This window comes from Amblyomma maculatum, chromosome 11 (assembly GCF_055883805.1).
Source record: "Amblyomma maculatum isolate TAMU_Amacu chromosome 11, ASM5588380v1, whole genome shotgun sequence".
Classification (NCBI taxonomy): domain Eukaryota; kingdom Metazoa; phylum Arthropoda; class Arachnida; order Ixodida; family Ixodidae; genus Amblyomma; species Amblyomma maculatum.
The window spans coordinates 70,232,843-70,248,094 of record NC_139354.1 but is presented as its reverse complement, the minus strand read 5'-3'; the positions used below and the strand labels follow the sequence as shown (position 1 = coordinate 70,248,094).

The window sequence follows — 15,252 nt, the reverse complement described above, 5'->3', positions numbered from 1 at the left end:
CTAAAACCAATCTAATTTTTATTCCGGTGGAGAATTGCGCACACCGAGATTCGAACCACGGTCCTCTTGCACCCGAGGTGGATGTCCTACCGCTACTCCACCGCTGCAATTCGTAGGAGGTAGAAAATGCTAAAAACATCACATGCCCCTGTATACAGCATTCATCGATAACGAAAAAGTATTTGAATTAGTTGAAATCTTGGAAATTATGCAGGCATTTAAAAATCGGTGCCTAGATAAGCCATTTGTGAAAGTGCTGCTAAGACATCGGTAGTGGCTGAACAGTACCCCTAGCACTGCATAAAGAATACTATAATTCCTATAAGGAAGGTTGTTAGGAAAGGACCCCTGGCACTGCATAAAGAATACTATAATTCCTATAAGGAAGGTTGTTAGGAAAGGAGACAAGACCTCAACAGTACTTTTGAGAGATTGTTTAGAGGCATCCTTCTGAAAGATTGAATTGGAGCAGTTAGTGATAAATGTTGGATGACACCTGTGTAACCTGCAATTCGCGGATGTCGCTCAATTGCTAAGCAACTCGGAGAATGAATTGCAAAGAACGATTTATCACCCAGAGATGAAATGCAGAAAGGTAGGCCTAACATATATAAGCAAAAGACAAAGGCAGTATTCAAACATTTACTGAAGTTACAGCAGTTTACAATATATAGCGAATCACTTGAAGTGGTAGTTGAATATGGTTACTAGTAACCGCATATCTAGACCTTGAAAGGGCCTTAATAAGTAAAATAGAATAGAGCGCTTTTTTTCGAGTACTCTCTAACTATGACTACCAGCTTACGGTATCACTGTAAAGTAAAAACCCCAGGCTGTGTAAATTTCCGAAATCCTCCACTATGGCATCTCTCATAGCCCCTGTCGCTTGGAGCATCAAACCAAAGAATCGAAGCTTCCTATATTACAGAAATTGCGTCACTTCCTGTCTAATGACGTCACTATGGGATGATTTAATAGGCAGTCATTTCTATATAGCATAATCACTGTCGCTTTAAGTAACTACCACTATAACTATTATCAGTCACTATATACCACTAAAGTTCTTCACTGACAGCTTTACAGGTAAACGGTGGCGAGGCCTGCATGGCAACAGCTATGCCACGATGCTAGAAAATTCGAACTAAGATGCGTTTCTCACGTGCTCGGCGTGGCTAAGCCAGAGTGACTGACAGCTATATTTTCATGGAAGTACGTGGTGAAATAATGGCCTACAGGCTGAGGCGTAACAGACATTTACCGTAAACATTTTTTCTGTGTCTACTAGAATAACCCGGCGCTCGTGCTATATGGCCACATTAGTTTTGGATATCGCACTCGCTAACCACCAAACGTGATGCTAATACAATATCTCGTGACATAATGGCGTCATGGCGTCGTCTTAGGAGGAACCTTCCAACGACTACTGCTACCAATTTCAAGAACGCTGTCACCGAGCACGCACAGCTTCTTGTAATGGAGCAATCTAGACATAGAACATTAGACTGTTATTTTTCAATATGGATACCATACAGAGCAGCACGTGAGAAAACACGCAAGATTTTATTTCACTGAAGATAGCGTCTCCTTGCTTCAATGAGCTCTCTTCACCAGCCTTCACACTAGAGGCAAGCATCTAAGTATTTTCTCTGGTCTATATAAGACTTCTTTCAGGTAAGTGTTCACGATTACCTTTTTGTCGAGAAATTTCACAGATGGGACGTTTAAATTCTAGCATAATATATTCCTGCAGTCTAGTGGTGAATGAATTAAAATGGAATAATTCTAACAATAATAATTTCTAGGGAGCAAATTTGCATTTTTCAGGAGGTCAAGTTGGTTTTTCAAGTTGATGTATGCTGACAAACAAAATGGCTGCTTCATTTTAGTTACCTCTCGCAGAAGTAGGGAAAGAGGTAAGCGACCACCAGAAAAGTAATTTAGAGCGATGAATATTTAGGTTATATATATATATATATATATATATTGTAGCTGTCCTGAAAAAGATGCAGCTAATAGCACAAGTCAATGAGTAAGATTTTAGAAAACGCAGCCGTCGACCAGCTGAGCTCTCTGCCCTCTCGACCTGTTGTTCAGCGTTCCGATAAAGCTCCAGCAGTTGAGGATGTGTCGTGAGGGTAGTCGCACCCAGCAGCTGACCACCAATTTATGACGACGGGGGTTTGACGTCGGAGCGCTTTACAACAGGTCTAGAGGGCAGAGAGCTCAGCTGGTCAACGGCTGCGCCCGGCACGAGAGTCGTTTTCCAACGTCTTTCTCCTTCACTTGTGATATTATCTTCATCTTCTTCAAGACTGCTATAGTATATATATATATATATATATATATATATATATATATATATATATATATATATATATATATATATATATATATAATTTAAAGGAGTGAACAGTCTACTAGTGCAAGCGAATAATTAGGTTTCTTTTTTAAAAATATTTATACTGTTGGCATTGACAGGATTCATTCAGGCTTATAGTAATTATAGGGATAAAGAACATAAAACACAAAGCGAAAGGTGAAACAACGCGCCGATGGTGGGAGTCGAATTCACCACCTCTGAGTGTCGCGTACAGTGCTCTTACAGTATAAACATTAAAAAAAGAAAAAAGGAAGAAACTCAACATTTACTTTGCACTGAAACACTGCGCACTCAAAGCATTTATGTGGGAGAGAATGTGTCTGTAATGAAAATGAGAAAATTCTGCTTCTAGCCGCCCTTTAGCCTAAGCCTGCAGGAAAGATGGTCTAGTGCCTTCAATAAACAGGCAATTTTACTATTAAAATACGAAATGCTGAATTCAGCTTGTCATTTTCAAGGCTCTGTATCTTCTTCTTATTCTGTTTTACTCAGTTATTATGCTACAGGTATTTTAATAGATTATTGGGAGGTGCTCTAGAACGAAGCCTTGTTATTATTAAAGCCGGGCGACAGGAAACGTCGCATTTGGTCATTGAGGCGTTTTTCAAATCTGGTGCTAATTCCTGCCTATTCAGTTTGGTTTCATTTTTGTAATCATACATTGCAAACATAAGGTTGTTATTTGCGCTTATTTCAAACCGATGTTTCACAAATCTGTGAAAAATCAGTCGTTTCCTTCAATGCGATGCAGTGTGCACAATGAAAATAAAAAGATTTATCTATAGTATACTGGATTTCAAAAAGGTTTGGTTTGGTTTGTGGGGTTTAACGTCCCAAAGTGGCTCAGGCTATGAGAGACGCCGTAGTGGAGGACTCCGGAAATTTCGACCACCTGGGGTTCTTTAACGCGCACTGACATCGCATAGCACACGGAATCCACTCCGTTTCGCCTCCATCGAAACGCAGCCGCCGAGGTCGGGATTTGATGCCGCTTTTTTTTGGGTACAGTAGTCGAGCGCCGTAACCGCTGCGCTACCCCGGCGGGGTGATTTTAAAAAGAGTTAATCTTTCATCGGCTTTTAATTGGTGGAACTACCATGTTTTATAAATCATATGTGAATCAGAATAAGTAATTCCACTAAAAATGCAGTTGCTGTATTTTGAATATTAGAGAATGTCCATGAAAATATATACTGATACAAAATTGAAAAAAGATATAATGTGCTGTACAAGATTGAAAATAAGAAGACAAAATGAAGGTTTGTTCACATTAACGAATCATTTTTTAGTGAATTAATCCCGTCCTTTTTAATGGAAAAACGTGGAAAATTAAAGCCAATGGGCTACAGCGTAGCAAGTTTTCTAAGAATGCTCCTGCAGCTTGCGAACGTCCCTCGCGTTGCTTCCGAGAAGTGCCCTTGGTACAGGTGTTCTTCGCCTGGTAGCGAAGAGGTGACTTGGCTTAGGATTTTCTTTACGAGAGATCATTGAGACGAGCACTACCGAATAAAATAAAATCTGAAGAAAGAACGATACCTAGCTTCTGCAAACTTTGTTCTAAGCATGTGTGCATTGTATTGAGCCAGAGCGCTGTCGCCAGACAACCCGTGCCAAGGGAGCTATGTGCCAACGGCGGGTAGCTTCTAGATTGGTGGTGCAGCTTTTGGGGACAGAGAATAACTTGTGTTTAAGGCGCTTTGAAAACTTCTGGAATGCACACAAACAGCCAACGGTCATTTCTATCGTCATACACCCGAAATAATTTGGTATACACCATGATTGGAACTCACAGCCAATATAAAAGCAGCTCAGTTCTGCCCATTGGTCAATCATCTCTGATGTTCACATCGCAGATTATCATCACTTTTCCTCTATATTTGAGGCTGAGGATGGTGCAGATTAAAAACTAAGGGTTAAAGATAATACAAGTAAAAACAAATTCGCCATTTTTTTATAAATATAGACTTTTTATCATGTGTTTCCCGTTAACGCATGTCTTTCGCAGCAGGGACCACATTACTGAAGCAGTTTGAACTTCTGTAACTAGTGAATGAACTAAAGCGTCCTCATGTACAAAACGACATGGAGCAGGTTATACATGTCTTATATGCTCTGACCCCTCCATGGTGGAGAAGATTCGCCACCTCGTGCCGGGTTATAGCATCAGCTGATGTCGGGCGTTGAACGCATCGTGACCCTTATTGTAGCGAGATTTCTGACCGAGGTGACCACCATGGAGATGACGCTCCCGCAAGGCACCCGTCAGTATACTCTAGATCAAAGTACTCCTAGGCCCGCTGTTTTGTCGATGATGCAAGTTACATAAGCCAAAAAATTACGATAAAAAAGCGACAGTTGCGCTAGTGCTTTCCTGACGAATTCTATCAATGAGCTTCAGCACCTTGCCAATGAAAGTTGTCGCCCTCTTCCAAAATGGGGACGGGTAGTAGAATTTGTGCCCCATGGAGACATGTCTACATGATGATGACGGAGCATGAGGAACCTTTAGAAGGTTAAATTAAGTTAAGGCAATAGTCACTTTTCATCTTATCAGAAGAAACTGTTGCCGTTCCTGATGTTTGAATTAAAAGATTTCCTTGCAAACAGGTTCAAAGCTCGGACACACTACTGTAGTATAACCTCGCTCTATCACCAATGCGGCCACACCATCCGTTTCCCAGCGTCCATACCGCATTTTGATTTGACTACCGAAGGTCAGGCCGTTAGAAAGCAAGTCGACTAAATAATTGCAGACAGTGTTATCAGCCGTCAACAAGATCGAGGATCCTAGTGAAAGATAAAGACAACACATTGTGTTTCTCTGCTAACTGCAAGGAACTGAATAACTAAACGAAAAGGATGTATACTCGCTTCTCAGTATTAACGCAATGTTCTGCTCTTCTTTAGATATTAAAGGCAGGTGTGGCGAACTTGCGCTGCCGAGTAGGCGCCTTGAAACTCTTGCTAAAACGTGCACTGTGTCATGTTGGTAGTACAAATCCCCTGCGTCTGTATCCGAATGCCTGCAGTCGGTAGAAAATCATCAATTTAGTTTTGTTATGTGCAACTTACAAACCATTTAAGGCGCTGAAAATGCTTTCACTGTTGTCACGATGTAAAAGCCAATAAAGAACTCGATAGCAGGCATTATACGACGAGCAGAAATTAGGGCAGCAGTCACGCCTCGCTGCCAGTCAATATAGCCAGTCGGGTGGCGGGCGAATTTGTGAAACTCCTTGAAACATTTTCATACCAGTAAGCTTAAGCACGTGATCACACACAACCAAAACAGGGAAAAGTAACATAAATGAATCTCCTGAAGCAAAAACAGCGTTTCCGATAGGTACCTTACCCGGGCAGTACAAGGGCCACTGGGAACTGCGTTCAATACATACTTCTCCCTGAACATTCAACTTCATCCTACGCTGGTTTTCGCTTTTGTAGAAAAAGCTACATTGGCCACGAACAAGAAGGTTCGGGTGGCGGGAGGTACAGAGCCATTTCCTATCTACCGCTGCCGTAGGCTGATGCCGCGTGCCTAGTGCGTCATTTGGCGACCAAGAACCAATGAAAAGAAGTCTCGCTTTTAATGTAAGAGCACCCTAGCTAGACAAAACAGCTCATCTTAAATGTCCTTCTCTAGCGTCAAGATGATAGTAGTGCATTTCAGCGGCGCATTTCGAGTGATCATGTACTCATCATAAGAGAAGATTGGATTGGATGGCTTTGATTGGATTATAATGGATTAGAAGGGAATATATTTGATTGCGTAGGAGTAGGCAGCCCAGCGCATGGCACATTTGTATTCGCTACACCGTTTTCTCACCGCGTTTAGCTCATCGGTCTCGCTCATAATGCTTGCGAATATAAAATTCACGTACTCGAAAGCGGAAGAGAAAGCTGAAACTGGGACCGCAGTAACGTTCGAATTTTGACAGGCAGAAGTTTCGGTGTTAATTGTTAAATACAGATATCAGTGAATCCAACTAATCAATTGCCAATCGCCTTTAACTTATGTGCTTGCAGCTCTAGAGCCAGAGCTGCTGCCTGTGGGTGCACTGGGGACATCGCATATTATAAGCTCGAGTCAGCTCAGGAATGCGTGTTCCGCAGTGATCCAAATCCCAGTGTCCGCTACTTAGTAATTATAAATCTGCGCCCAATGCCTTCTATTGCTCTTTTCTCTTGAAAGTAAATGGTTCTTTTCATTGAGATGGCAAACGCTTTAAGTGAGTTCTAGTTTCCCGTCCTCGCCTTTCACTGCTTGACGTACGTGCAGTTTTTATACTTGTGCACATGCGAAGAATAGCATAACGGACGGTTTCGCTCGCGATCATAAATTAATACACGCATATAGCCGGCTGTACTATATACATTTCAGCTTGAACTGGCGAAGCGGCCAGCGTAGGATGAAAGGCATATCTCTGGAACCAGAGAATGCATGCATGATCGCCTTTACCAATGACACAGCAGTCCCGTTTTGTGCTGCTATGAAAGAGAGCAGTGTAGCCAAACAAAGAAATTGTAAACTTATCCGTGGGACACTAGGACGCAAGCGGAAATATAAAGGCTGGGACGATGTTTCGAGAGGGAGGCGCAGTCGGCAGGACTGATGCCGCTTGCTTTGAACATTTCTTCTAAAGGCAGCCTCAGCGCTTTTTTTTTCGTATGCTGCTGCCGGTTCACAATGATGTGCATGATCCAAGGCGAGTGCTTTCACGCTTACCAAGGGGCAGAAAGAAGCGGGAGTCAACGTAAATATCTAGCGATATATGCTTTAAAGCATTAGTACAGCCAAAGTTGTACTACCCAGTCATGGTTTTATTGGCTGCCAGGTGACTGCGCCATCCTATTCAATACTTTAGCGCAAGGCTCTTATTAGCAGATAGAGGTGGATGGAGCGAGACCGCGAGAAAGCGGTATTTTGACACATCATAGGTTTACAAATTTCAGGCGCTCCGGTTTAAGCTTTGCACCACTTCAGCCGCATTTCAATGAATCATGGACGCCATTTAATCTTGTCTCAATTATGTGTCTTCTTGTCTACCTGGCTGACGCGGCCATACTCTCGTCTAGCTTCATCCAACACTTGGGATGTAGCTTATTGTCTTTGAACCTGTTAAATCTGCGAAGCTAACCATGACGCCAGAGGAATGTTTCGCATTTGATGTGCTCCGTTTTTAGGAAATGTCTAGCGCGCAAGGTGTTCTCCTGGCCGATACAACTACAACCGTCGCCTCCTCTATTTTCTCACGACTAACCAATGTTAAAGCTCTTCGATGCTTTCCGGGAAGCAGTTCATTACACCGAGGCTTCGTTCAAGATCTCTCACAGAACAGATCATTTATCAGCCTCGACAGAAAATGACAACACTATTTTGTAAGGTAGTACCGCAGAAGAAGCCGGAAGATCTGCCGCCAGCTTCAACATCAAAAAATAACAGCCCATTTTGATGAGAATACAGAAACTGATGTCCAAGCTGGTGCCTTGAATATCGACCTCTGAGTGAGGCTCACGCAGTGCCAGGTCGACAAAAGGCAAGTCTTCATCCACGTGAGCCACACGCTTTCTCGATTGTACAGAAACTATTCGGTGACGAAAGGAATATTACCGTAATATCGGCGCTAAGTAATCTCAAGTGACACATCTCAAAACGACAATTGCGTGTTGTAAGCGATCACACATCGTTACGATGGCTTGGTAGTATAACGGGCCCTTTGCGTCGGTTTGCAAGGTGTAAGTTATTGGTGCAAAAGGCTGAGGCGTTGATGTTCTACCGGTCTGTCAGGTTAGCACAAACATGGGGGCTGTTTATCACAGTCCATGTGCCCGGCTCCTTAAGACATCAGGGAAGATCACCTTGTGCAATTAGCGCGCCAGTATGGTGCAGCTTCAGCATCCCAGCTGTGAGTTGGCATCACCCATTGATTACGAGGAAGGTTTTTTGCTGGTGTTCGCGTGTGTTTAGCTGTGACGTCCAGTCATTCATTTTGGGACGGGAAGTCGACTACAAGTACACCGTTGACAGCAACACGAAGGCGTGCATTTTGCACCATCTCAAAAATCTTTAGCGTTGTTCTTCAGGAACCGACCGGCGGTGGTTTGGGTGATTTGAAGGTTGGCAAAGAGATGGCTGACGGATTATTGGACCAGATTTTTATGATTAACACATTTCTACGATCAGCTCCTCAAGTGATCTGCGATCACTTTTATACCCAGACCTATCCACCTGTGATGCTGTAGTCTGTGATTTCTGTGTGATCTGTGTGTGGTGTAATCTCTAATGGTGTAATCTGAGATGTGTAATCTGTAATGATGTAACCTGGAATCTGTTATGATGTGAATAAAATTGCAACTTGAAATCCTGCCGAGAATGCTAGCGGCAGATGTCTGGTCCTTTGACGCAGCTGATCTTCTGCGTCTCTTAATGCCGATTCACACAGCATACCTTCGGTCCGCGGTCCGCTTATTACGTATTCACACTCCACTATTATGTTAGGCGCGCTGTCGGCTCGGTCCTACCAATTGCCCTGTTCTATTCAGGATTAAGCGCCTTATAATTGTGCACATACGCATTGCAATATGTAATTGTGCTGCCACTCTCGCCCCCAACAATTAGGGGCGCGAGACGCGCGTAAGAGCACAATTGTATATTATATTTCCCTGCTGCCCTTCGCTGTGCTGCAAATTGCTTGTGACACGGAGCAGGCTCTATTGTGCGGGATAGGGCTATCCAGAAGGGAAGCTCAGGGAGGCAGTCAATAATCATGACATGCATGCGGACAGAAGCTTCTTTTCTTTGTCTGCGAGACGACTTGATGGCGTTGGACCAGAAGCCAGTTTTCAGTGACGAATGAACACGTATAACGGTCATCGGACTGCCGGTTCGCCATGTGAATCTGCATTTAGAGCCAAGAAGACCCCTTTCTAGCAAGTTAGCATCTATCTCCTAAGCCCTTTTCAAAGATTCTACTTTGCATTCTTCGATTATGGTCATGACAGAATATTTAACAAGGTATGCTGAGATCACCTGAGTTACAGACAATACTGCTGCTGAGGACGCTGAATTTTTTGCTTATAATATCCGCTTATGTAATTAGCGACAAAAGAGCTGCTTTCAAGGAACGGTTCACTCATGTAGTGTTGAAGCTTGTGCACTCCAGTCAAAGATGTACACAAGCCTACCACGTTTACAAATAGCTTGGTAGAACAACCCATCAGGTCTTTGGCCTACATGCTTCCATGTGTATTGATGTGAAGAGCAAAGCCAGGAACAGATGCTTCCCTACCGAGCATTTGCTTATAACAGAGTGCCAGAAGAGTCGATCCAGCCTACCCCATTTGAAGTAACCTTAGGTCGCTAGTGTATCTCTTGGCAAGACGCTATGCTAACCGCTTATACTAAGAGTAAAATTAAACTTGAGCAGGACTTGACACATTTGCATCGCGCGAAAGAAAAGCGGCAGGGAACTAGACAATGAATTCACTCTCAGCAGGAAGGAGATCGACGCCAACCGCTAAAACCTCAGGCGCCCTCCTTTACCTAATCCCCATACTACAGTATGCGATCCTTGATGCACGTTCGTTGCGATAGGCTGTCGGAAAAATTACTGCGCCACCACAACGCTCAATACCTTTTCGTCCGCCGTGTCAGCGATGTAAAATACTAAGTTACACCAGCCGCACTAGCCCGCTCAATGCATTACACCAAGCGTCACCCAGTTGTGTGGGTTGCGCGATGGAAACCTCAGTAACACTGACTTGCCAATTGACATTGCGGCTTGCTACACTTCATTAAGGGATGTAAAATTAGAGTTCGAGAGTTTCTGAGTGCTTTTTCTATATTTTTATCTGTGGGAAACTCCGAAGCGGGCAAGTAATGCATGTGCTAGGTGTAAAAATTACATATGCAGTAGGTGTAGATGACGTTGAGGTTTGCGCGTGTTCTTGATCACGTTGAGACACTGCAGTATCTGTCAAAATACCTACGCATGTTTAGTCTGTGTTTCTGTCTAACAAATGCTACAGTGTGACAAATGACACAATGTAACCTCTTTCAAATGAGGAATTTCATTTCTTTCAGACTTCGGTTCGCAATTTAGCCAGAAAAGCAGTTTTTTTTTAACTGTGTTCACGCCAAGCAAATTTTGGCAGGTGGTCGCTTAATCACCTATCTGAACTTTCTTAAGATAAACAACGCTTAAACTTACTAAACTACTTATGGTAAGAGTCACTGTTTACAGAGGCTATAAAAATAAAATCAGTTGCAGGGCCGCTCACTAGGCAGTCTTTCAAGTGGACCCACGGTTCTTATGAACTTCGAGCACCTTGCCCCCAACCACTGCACTAGCTGAACTCTAATGCCTCAAGAATCATCGATAATACAAAGTAATACAGCGGTCCGTTGACTTTGTATCGCATGTTTCATGCTTCTTTTTATCATCATACTGCTTATTCTTCAACACATGTTCAATCGTCTTCTCTCTCACCAAAACATACAATTCGAGTTTATACGCACTTCTCTTTTATTCCACAGGCAGATAAGTGTAATTAAACGTTCTCTTGTCGATTTCAGGATGATAACGCAGTATGGTACTGAATGATTTAGTTTTAAAATAGCAGAAATATCAAAATATCCGTAACTAGCTTCCTAAGCATTGGAGGGGAGATGTGGAGGATACCCTGAGACCCCTTAGGTGATGCTCAGGTTTCAGCAGCGCTCTATCAGGGTTTTTTAGACTTTGTAGCTTTATATATACCTTAGAAATTATATCATTTCTCTTGATGAGTTGACACATTTGCACTGCAGATTAAGAAATGCCCAGTCATCCTGCTACTGCAGGTGAGGAAGTTTCAGGCAACATCACGCGTTGAGTTTGAGCCCTTCTGACATTACTAATCTCAACATCGAGATGGCGCACCGCAAGCAAGATACGAAAATATCTGCATACACATTTCCACGATTGGAGAAATATTGCGTTTTTTGTTGTTCTGCTGCACCTAATAACAGAGGTGCTGAAATTGTACAACGCTTAATAAGCATGAATGTCAAATTTTCTAAACATGTTAAAAACGGCTAGATGCAAAATATACTGCGCTTAGTACAGGAAACAACCAAACCGAACAAAACAGAAACAGGTCCCAGTATTCTGTGAGCCAATATCACGGGATATCCTGAAAGAGATAATGCTCACAGATGTAATGTGTATTGGGTTATGCTCACATCAGAACAGTCCGCCTTGTCGTACTTGATACCCTGACTGTTCGAAAGCACACTGAAATACGCAGAACTTCTTGTTCTCTGTTACATAGCCACTCCCAGCAGTTTAGTGAACAGTGCTTTGGTTGGCAGCAAATGATTTAGTCTGTGAACGCGCCAGTGCCGCTGCGGGACAAACTGAGCTTTGAGATACAACTTGATACTAACAGTCCATCTTCCGTGTGCAGCATGTTTTCTTCCAATCGACCTTTCCAACTCGTCCGAATGAGACAGCTAGAACCTTTTTTTCAATGGACGGCATATTTGTAATCTGCTTCCGGTTGAGCAGTGCATGTGCTCCATTTTTCGAAGGGAAGGCTATCAACATAGCTTTTGAGTGAGGCATGCGATTACTGCAAACTAATCATTCGGCACTATCTCCAAAGCTGTTATTCAAATCCACCCATAGGAGGCATACATAACAAAGCTCAAAATAATATGAACGCACCAGTGCAAAAACGCTCTGGAGATCTAGTGGAAAGTTGCCGAACCAGAGTCTGTAGACAGAGATATAGAAGTGCTGAACAATGCAGTCCTTTTCTCTAAGAAGCATTCTGAACTACTTTTGTCATTGTCCTTTCATATGTCCACAAAAGCCACATCATCACATTCTCAGTCCAGATTTACATTTCCAATGAAGCATGATATTGATCAGTCTGCATTAGGTAATAACACTTGACTTCATCGGTTGATACTGATTGAATCATCCGTTGCCGTGAACCAGATGTTTGTGGGTAATAGGCAAAGAGAGCAAGAAAAAAATCAGTGCAGAATAACAATATTTGCCCTGATTTAGCATAGCGAAGTTGATGTTCAGGGCGATAACAAGAACATATTTATTAATCAAGGACAAACAATACTATCTGTGATAAATTGGGTTTCTAATCACCAATGATTGTAGAAATAAAATCAACCTGCTTAGAATTTTTCTGGTATTATTATTCATTCGAGCAGTATTTAGGTAATGAGAAGTGGAAACAATGCTGGTTCAGTGCATGCTAAGTTCACTGCTACCTATTGGCGAGCTCTTGTGAACACAGGCGCTTCCGGCCATTAGATTAGAACAGTGAACTTCACGCAATCAGTATGCCTTATAAATAGGGTTTGGGTCAGGACATGTTTTGCAATGATATCTTGTTACGGTGGTTTGTGGTTAGTGGGGTTTGATGTCCCGAAGCCTGTTTGCTTGTTGGTATGGTGTCCGATGAAAATAACGACGCCCATGAACTTATTGTAGTTGACGTTGAATAAAATCTTTTCATTACTACGTGCCTATATTACACGTAGTAATGAATAGTATTACGATAAATGCGATGCAAGCTGTAGATGTAAAAAAAAAGCCGCACAGTACGTACATTTTAGCAGCGTGCTTGAGGCTACAGGTTGATAAAATATTTGAGTATAAGTTGAACATAACTCAAATAACTGAATGTGTGCATTCCTTGTAGAAATGTCGACCAATATATGATTTTGTTTTTTTCCTTCTTAGGTTGCCGGTTACTCCAGACAAGCAGAAACGTGGATCTACCAATTCCTGGTGAATGCAATCGGGTTTTTGCAGAGAATTGCCCCAGAGATGTTCAGGAAATCTATGACTCTTTTTGCGGGGCACGACTTCCTAAAATTGTACAATGGGGCCAATAATATATCGAATTTGGGAATCAAGACTCCTCTGCAAGTGTTCTCATCAAATAAATCCTTCGAGTAGTGCAGTTATCCACCGTGCAAAAATTATGCGCCCGTTATAGGTGCGCTCTACTCTTTCGATACACACATTAATGAGTAGTCAGCCTAAGAACAGCAAATCGAAAATAAAACCCGCAACTACATTCCCGCGGACACACTGAAAATAAAATAAAATGTTGCCACAGAAATTTTCTATAGGAGAATTTAGGTTTGCAGTGATGCATGATGATGGTTTGATTTTAAATGAGCAAGCGCATGTTGGAGCAAAGAGGGCCAAACAATAATGTAAAAGGAATTTTTCAGTTTAATAATATGTGCTCCATGGGACGTTTAATGATGTGATAGATTTAATGGTATATAGGAAAGAGAGAAAGCATTCTATATGGCCCACCAGAGACTATGGATGATCGAGCGAGGCGAAGCTCACCCTTTCACCCTCTATCTCTTCCCGCCCTAGATGTCGGCCGGAATCAGTTGGCTTCTGACGGCGGCCTGGGCTTGACAGATGACCTATTTTTGGGCTTGTTCTTCCTGGCTGAGAAGGGAAGATTTCCATCACTTTTTACTACCATGCATCGTGTTTAGCACTGTGCAAGCCTAGAGCATGTGATTTAGGGTTACAACGCCTACACAGCGTTTGCATTTCGAAGAGTGCACCTCAGTATGCTATTTCTGTAGGATATACGAATTTGGGAAGTTGCCCGTCTGCAGTTTTCGCCAGATTACTTCTTCCTTCTTTATGAGACATCCATGGGGTGGATGGAGGGTTCTCCTGCCTAGCCTGTAGTTTTTCAGAATCTCTCTGTATGTGGTTAAGCCGAGTTTTTGGAACAGGGAGTAGTCCGTTCGCGCTGGGGCCTGGTGTGTGTGTCCTCGGGACATCTCGTTGGCGATCTCATTCGCATTGCGTCCACTGTGGTCGGGTACCCATATTATTTTAATTAGTTCGTTGGATACGTTCTCCTTGCCTTTTTGCAGAATTGGTCCGGCATTTTTGTATACCTTACCGTTGTCACAGGCTTTGAATGTAATTTTAGAATAGGTGGAGATTATTCTTTTTCATGTACATGTAATTTTCAGGGAAACCGCCACAATCTCTGCCTCCTATGGGGAAGAGTAGTTTACGCTACAGCTGGAGACTAGCTCGCCTTTGTCGCTGGCTACTAGTGCGGCGTAGCGCCCTTCTGTGTTCTCTGCAACATCGGTCTACATTACCCTTCTTTTTGAAGGAGGGAGCTTTGAAGTCTTTGGGCTCTGTTCTCCTGTGTTCCACGTTGTTACTGGGGTGCATGTGTTTTTTGGGGGGATGACGGTGATCATCTCTCGCGATTCTGGGTTTTGGTAGCCCAGGTTCCTAAGGATGACTCTGCCCGTTTGCTGCAGTTAGTCTCACATATTGGGCTGTGTGTTTCACCTCGCACATTTCCTCAAGGGTGTTTGACACTCCTAGGTTGAGAATCATCTCAGTTGATGTGCACACTGCTAAACCTAGGGCTGTTTTGACACCATTCCCTATGAGGATGCCTACCTTGTCTCTATCTTCTTTAGTTGTCTTTAAGTACTGGATAGCGTAGGTAATTCGACTAATGATGAAAGAGTTGACAAGCCTAAGTGGGTTCGCCTCCTTCATCCCCGTGTTTTTGTTTCCAGTCCGTTTGAGAAGCATGCAAGCTTGGTTGGTGGTGGCTTTTAGTCTGTTTAATGTTTCTGTGTTTCTTCTATTTTGTTGTACCCTCATAGACAATATCCTGATCTTGTCCACACTTGAGAATAGGATGTTATTGTCCGCGAGCTGGATATTGACCTGCTGCTTCTTCACGATTAGCATCTCCGATTTTTCCACCGAGCATTTTAGCCCTAAGGGTCTGAGATAGCTTTCTGTTCTCCAGATTTCGCTTTGTAGCGGGTGTTCTATCTGGCCATCGCT

General features: G+C 42.9%; 1 long non-coding RNA gene across 1 annotated transcript; it reads left to right on the top strand.

The window, feature by feature from the left end:
• The first annotated feature begins 1,808 nt into the window (after positions 1-1,808).
• Positions 1,809-13,351, top strand: LOC146174117 (uncharacterized). Its single transcript, XR_014701835.1, has 2 exons — positions 1,809-1,913; positions 13,129-13,351. It is a non-coding gene; the product is annotated as an uncharacterized LOC146174117 (long non-coding RNA).
• Positions 13,352-15,252: the final 1,901 nt, after the last annotated feature.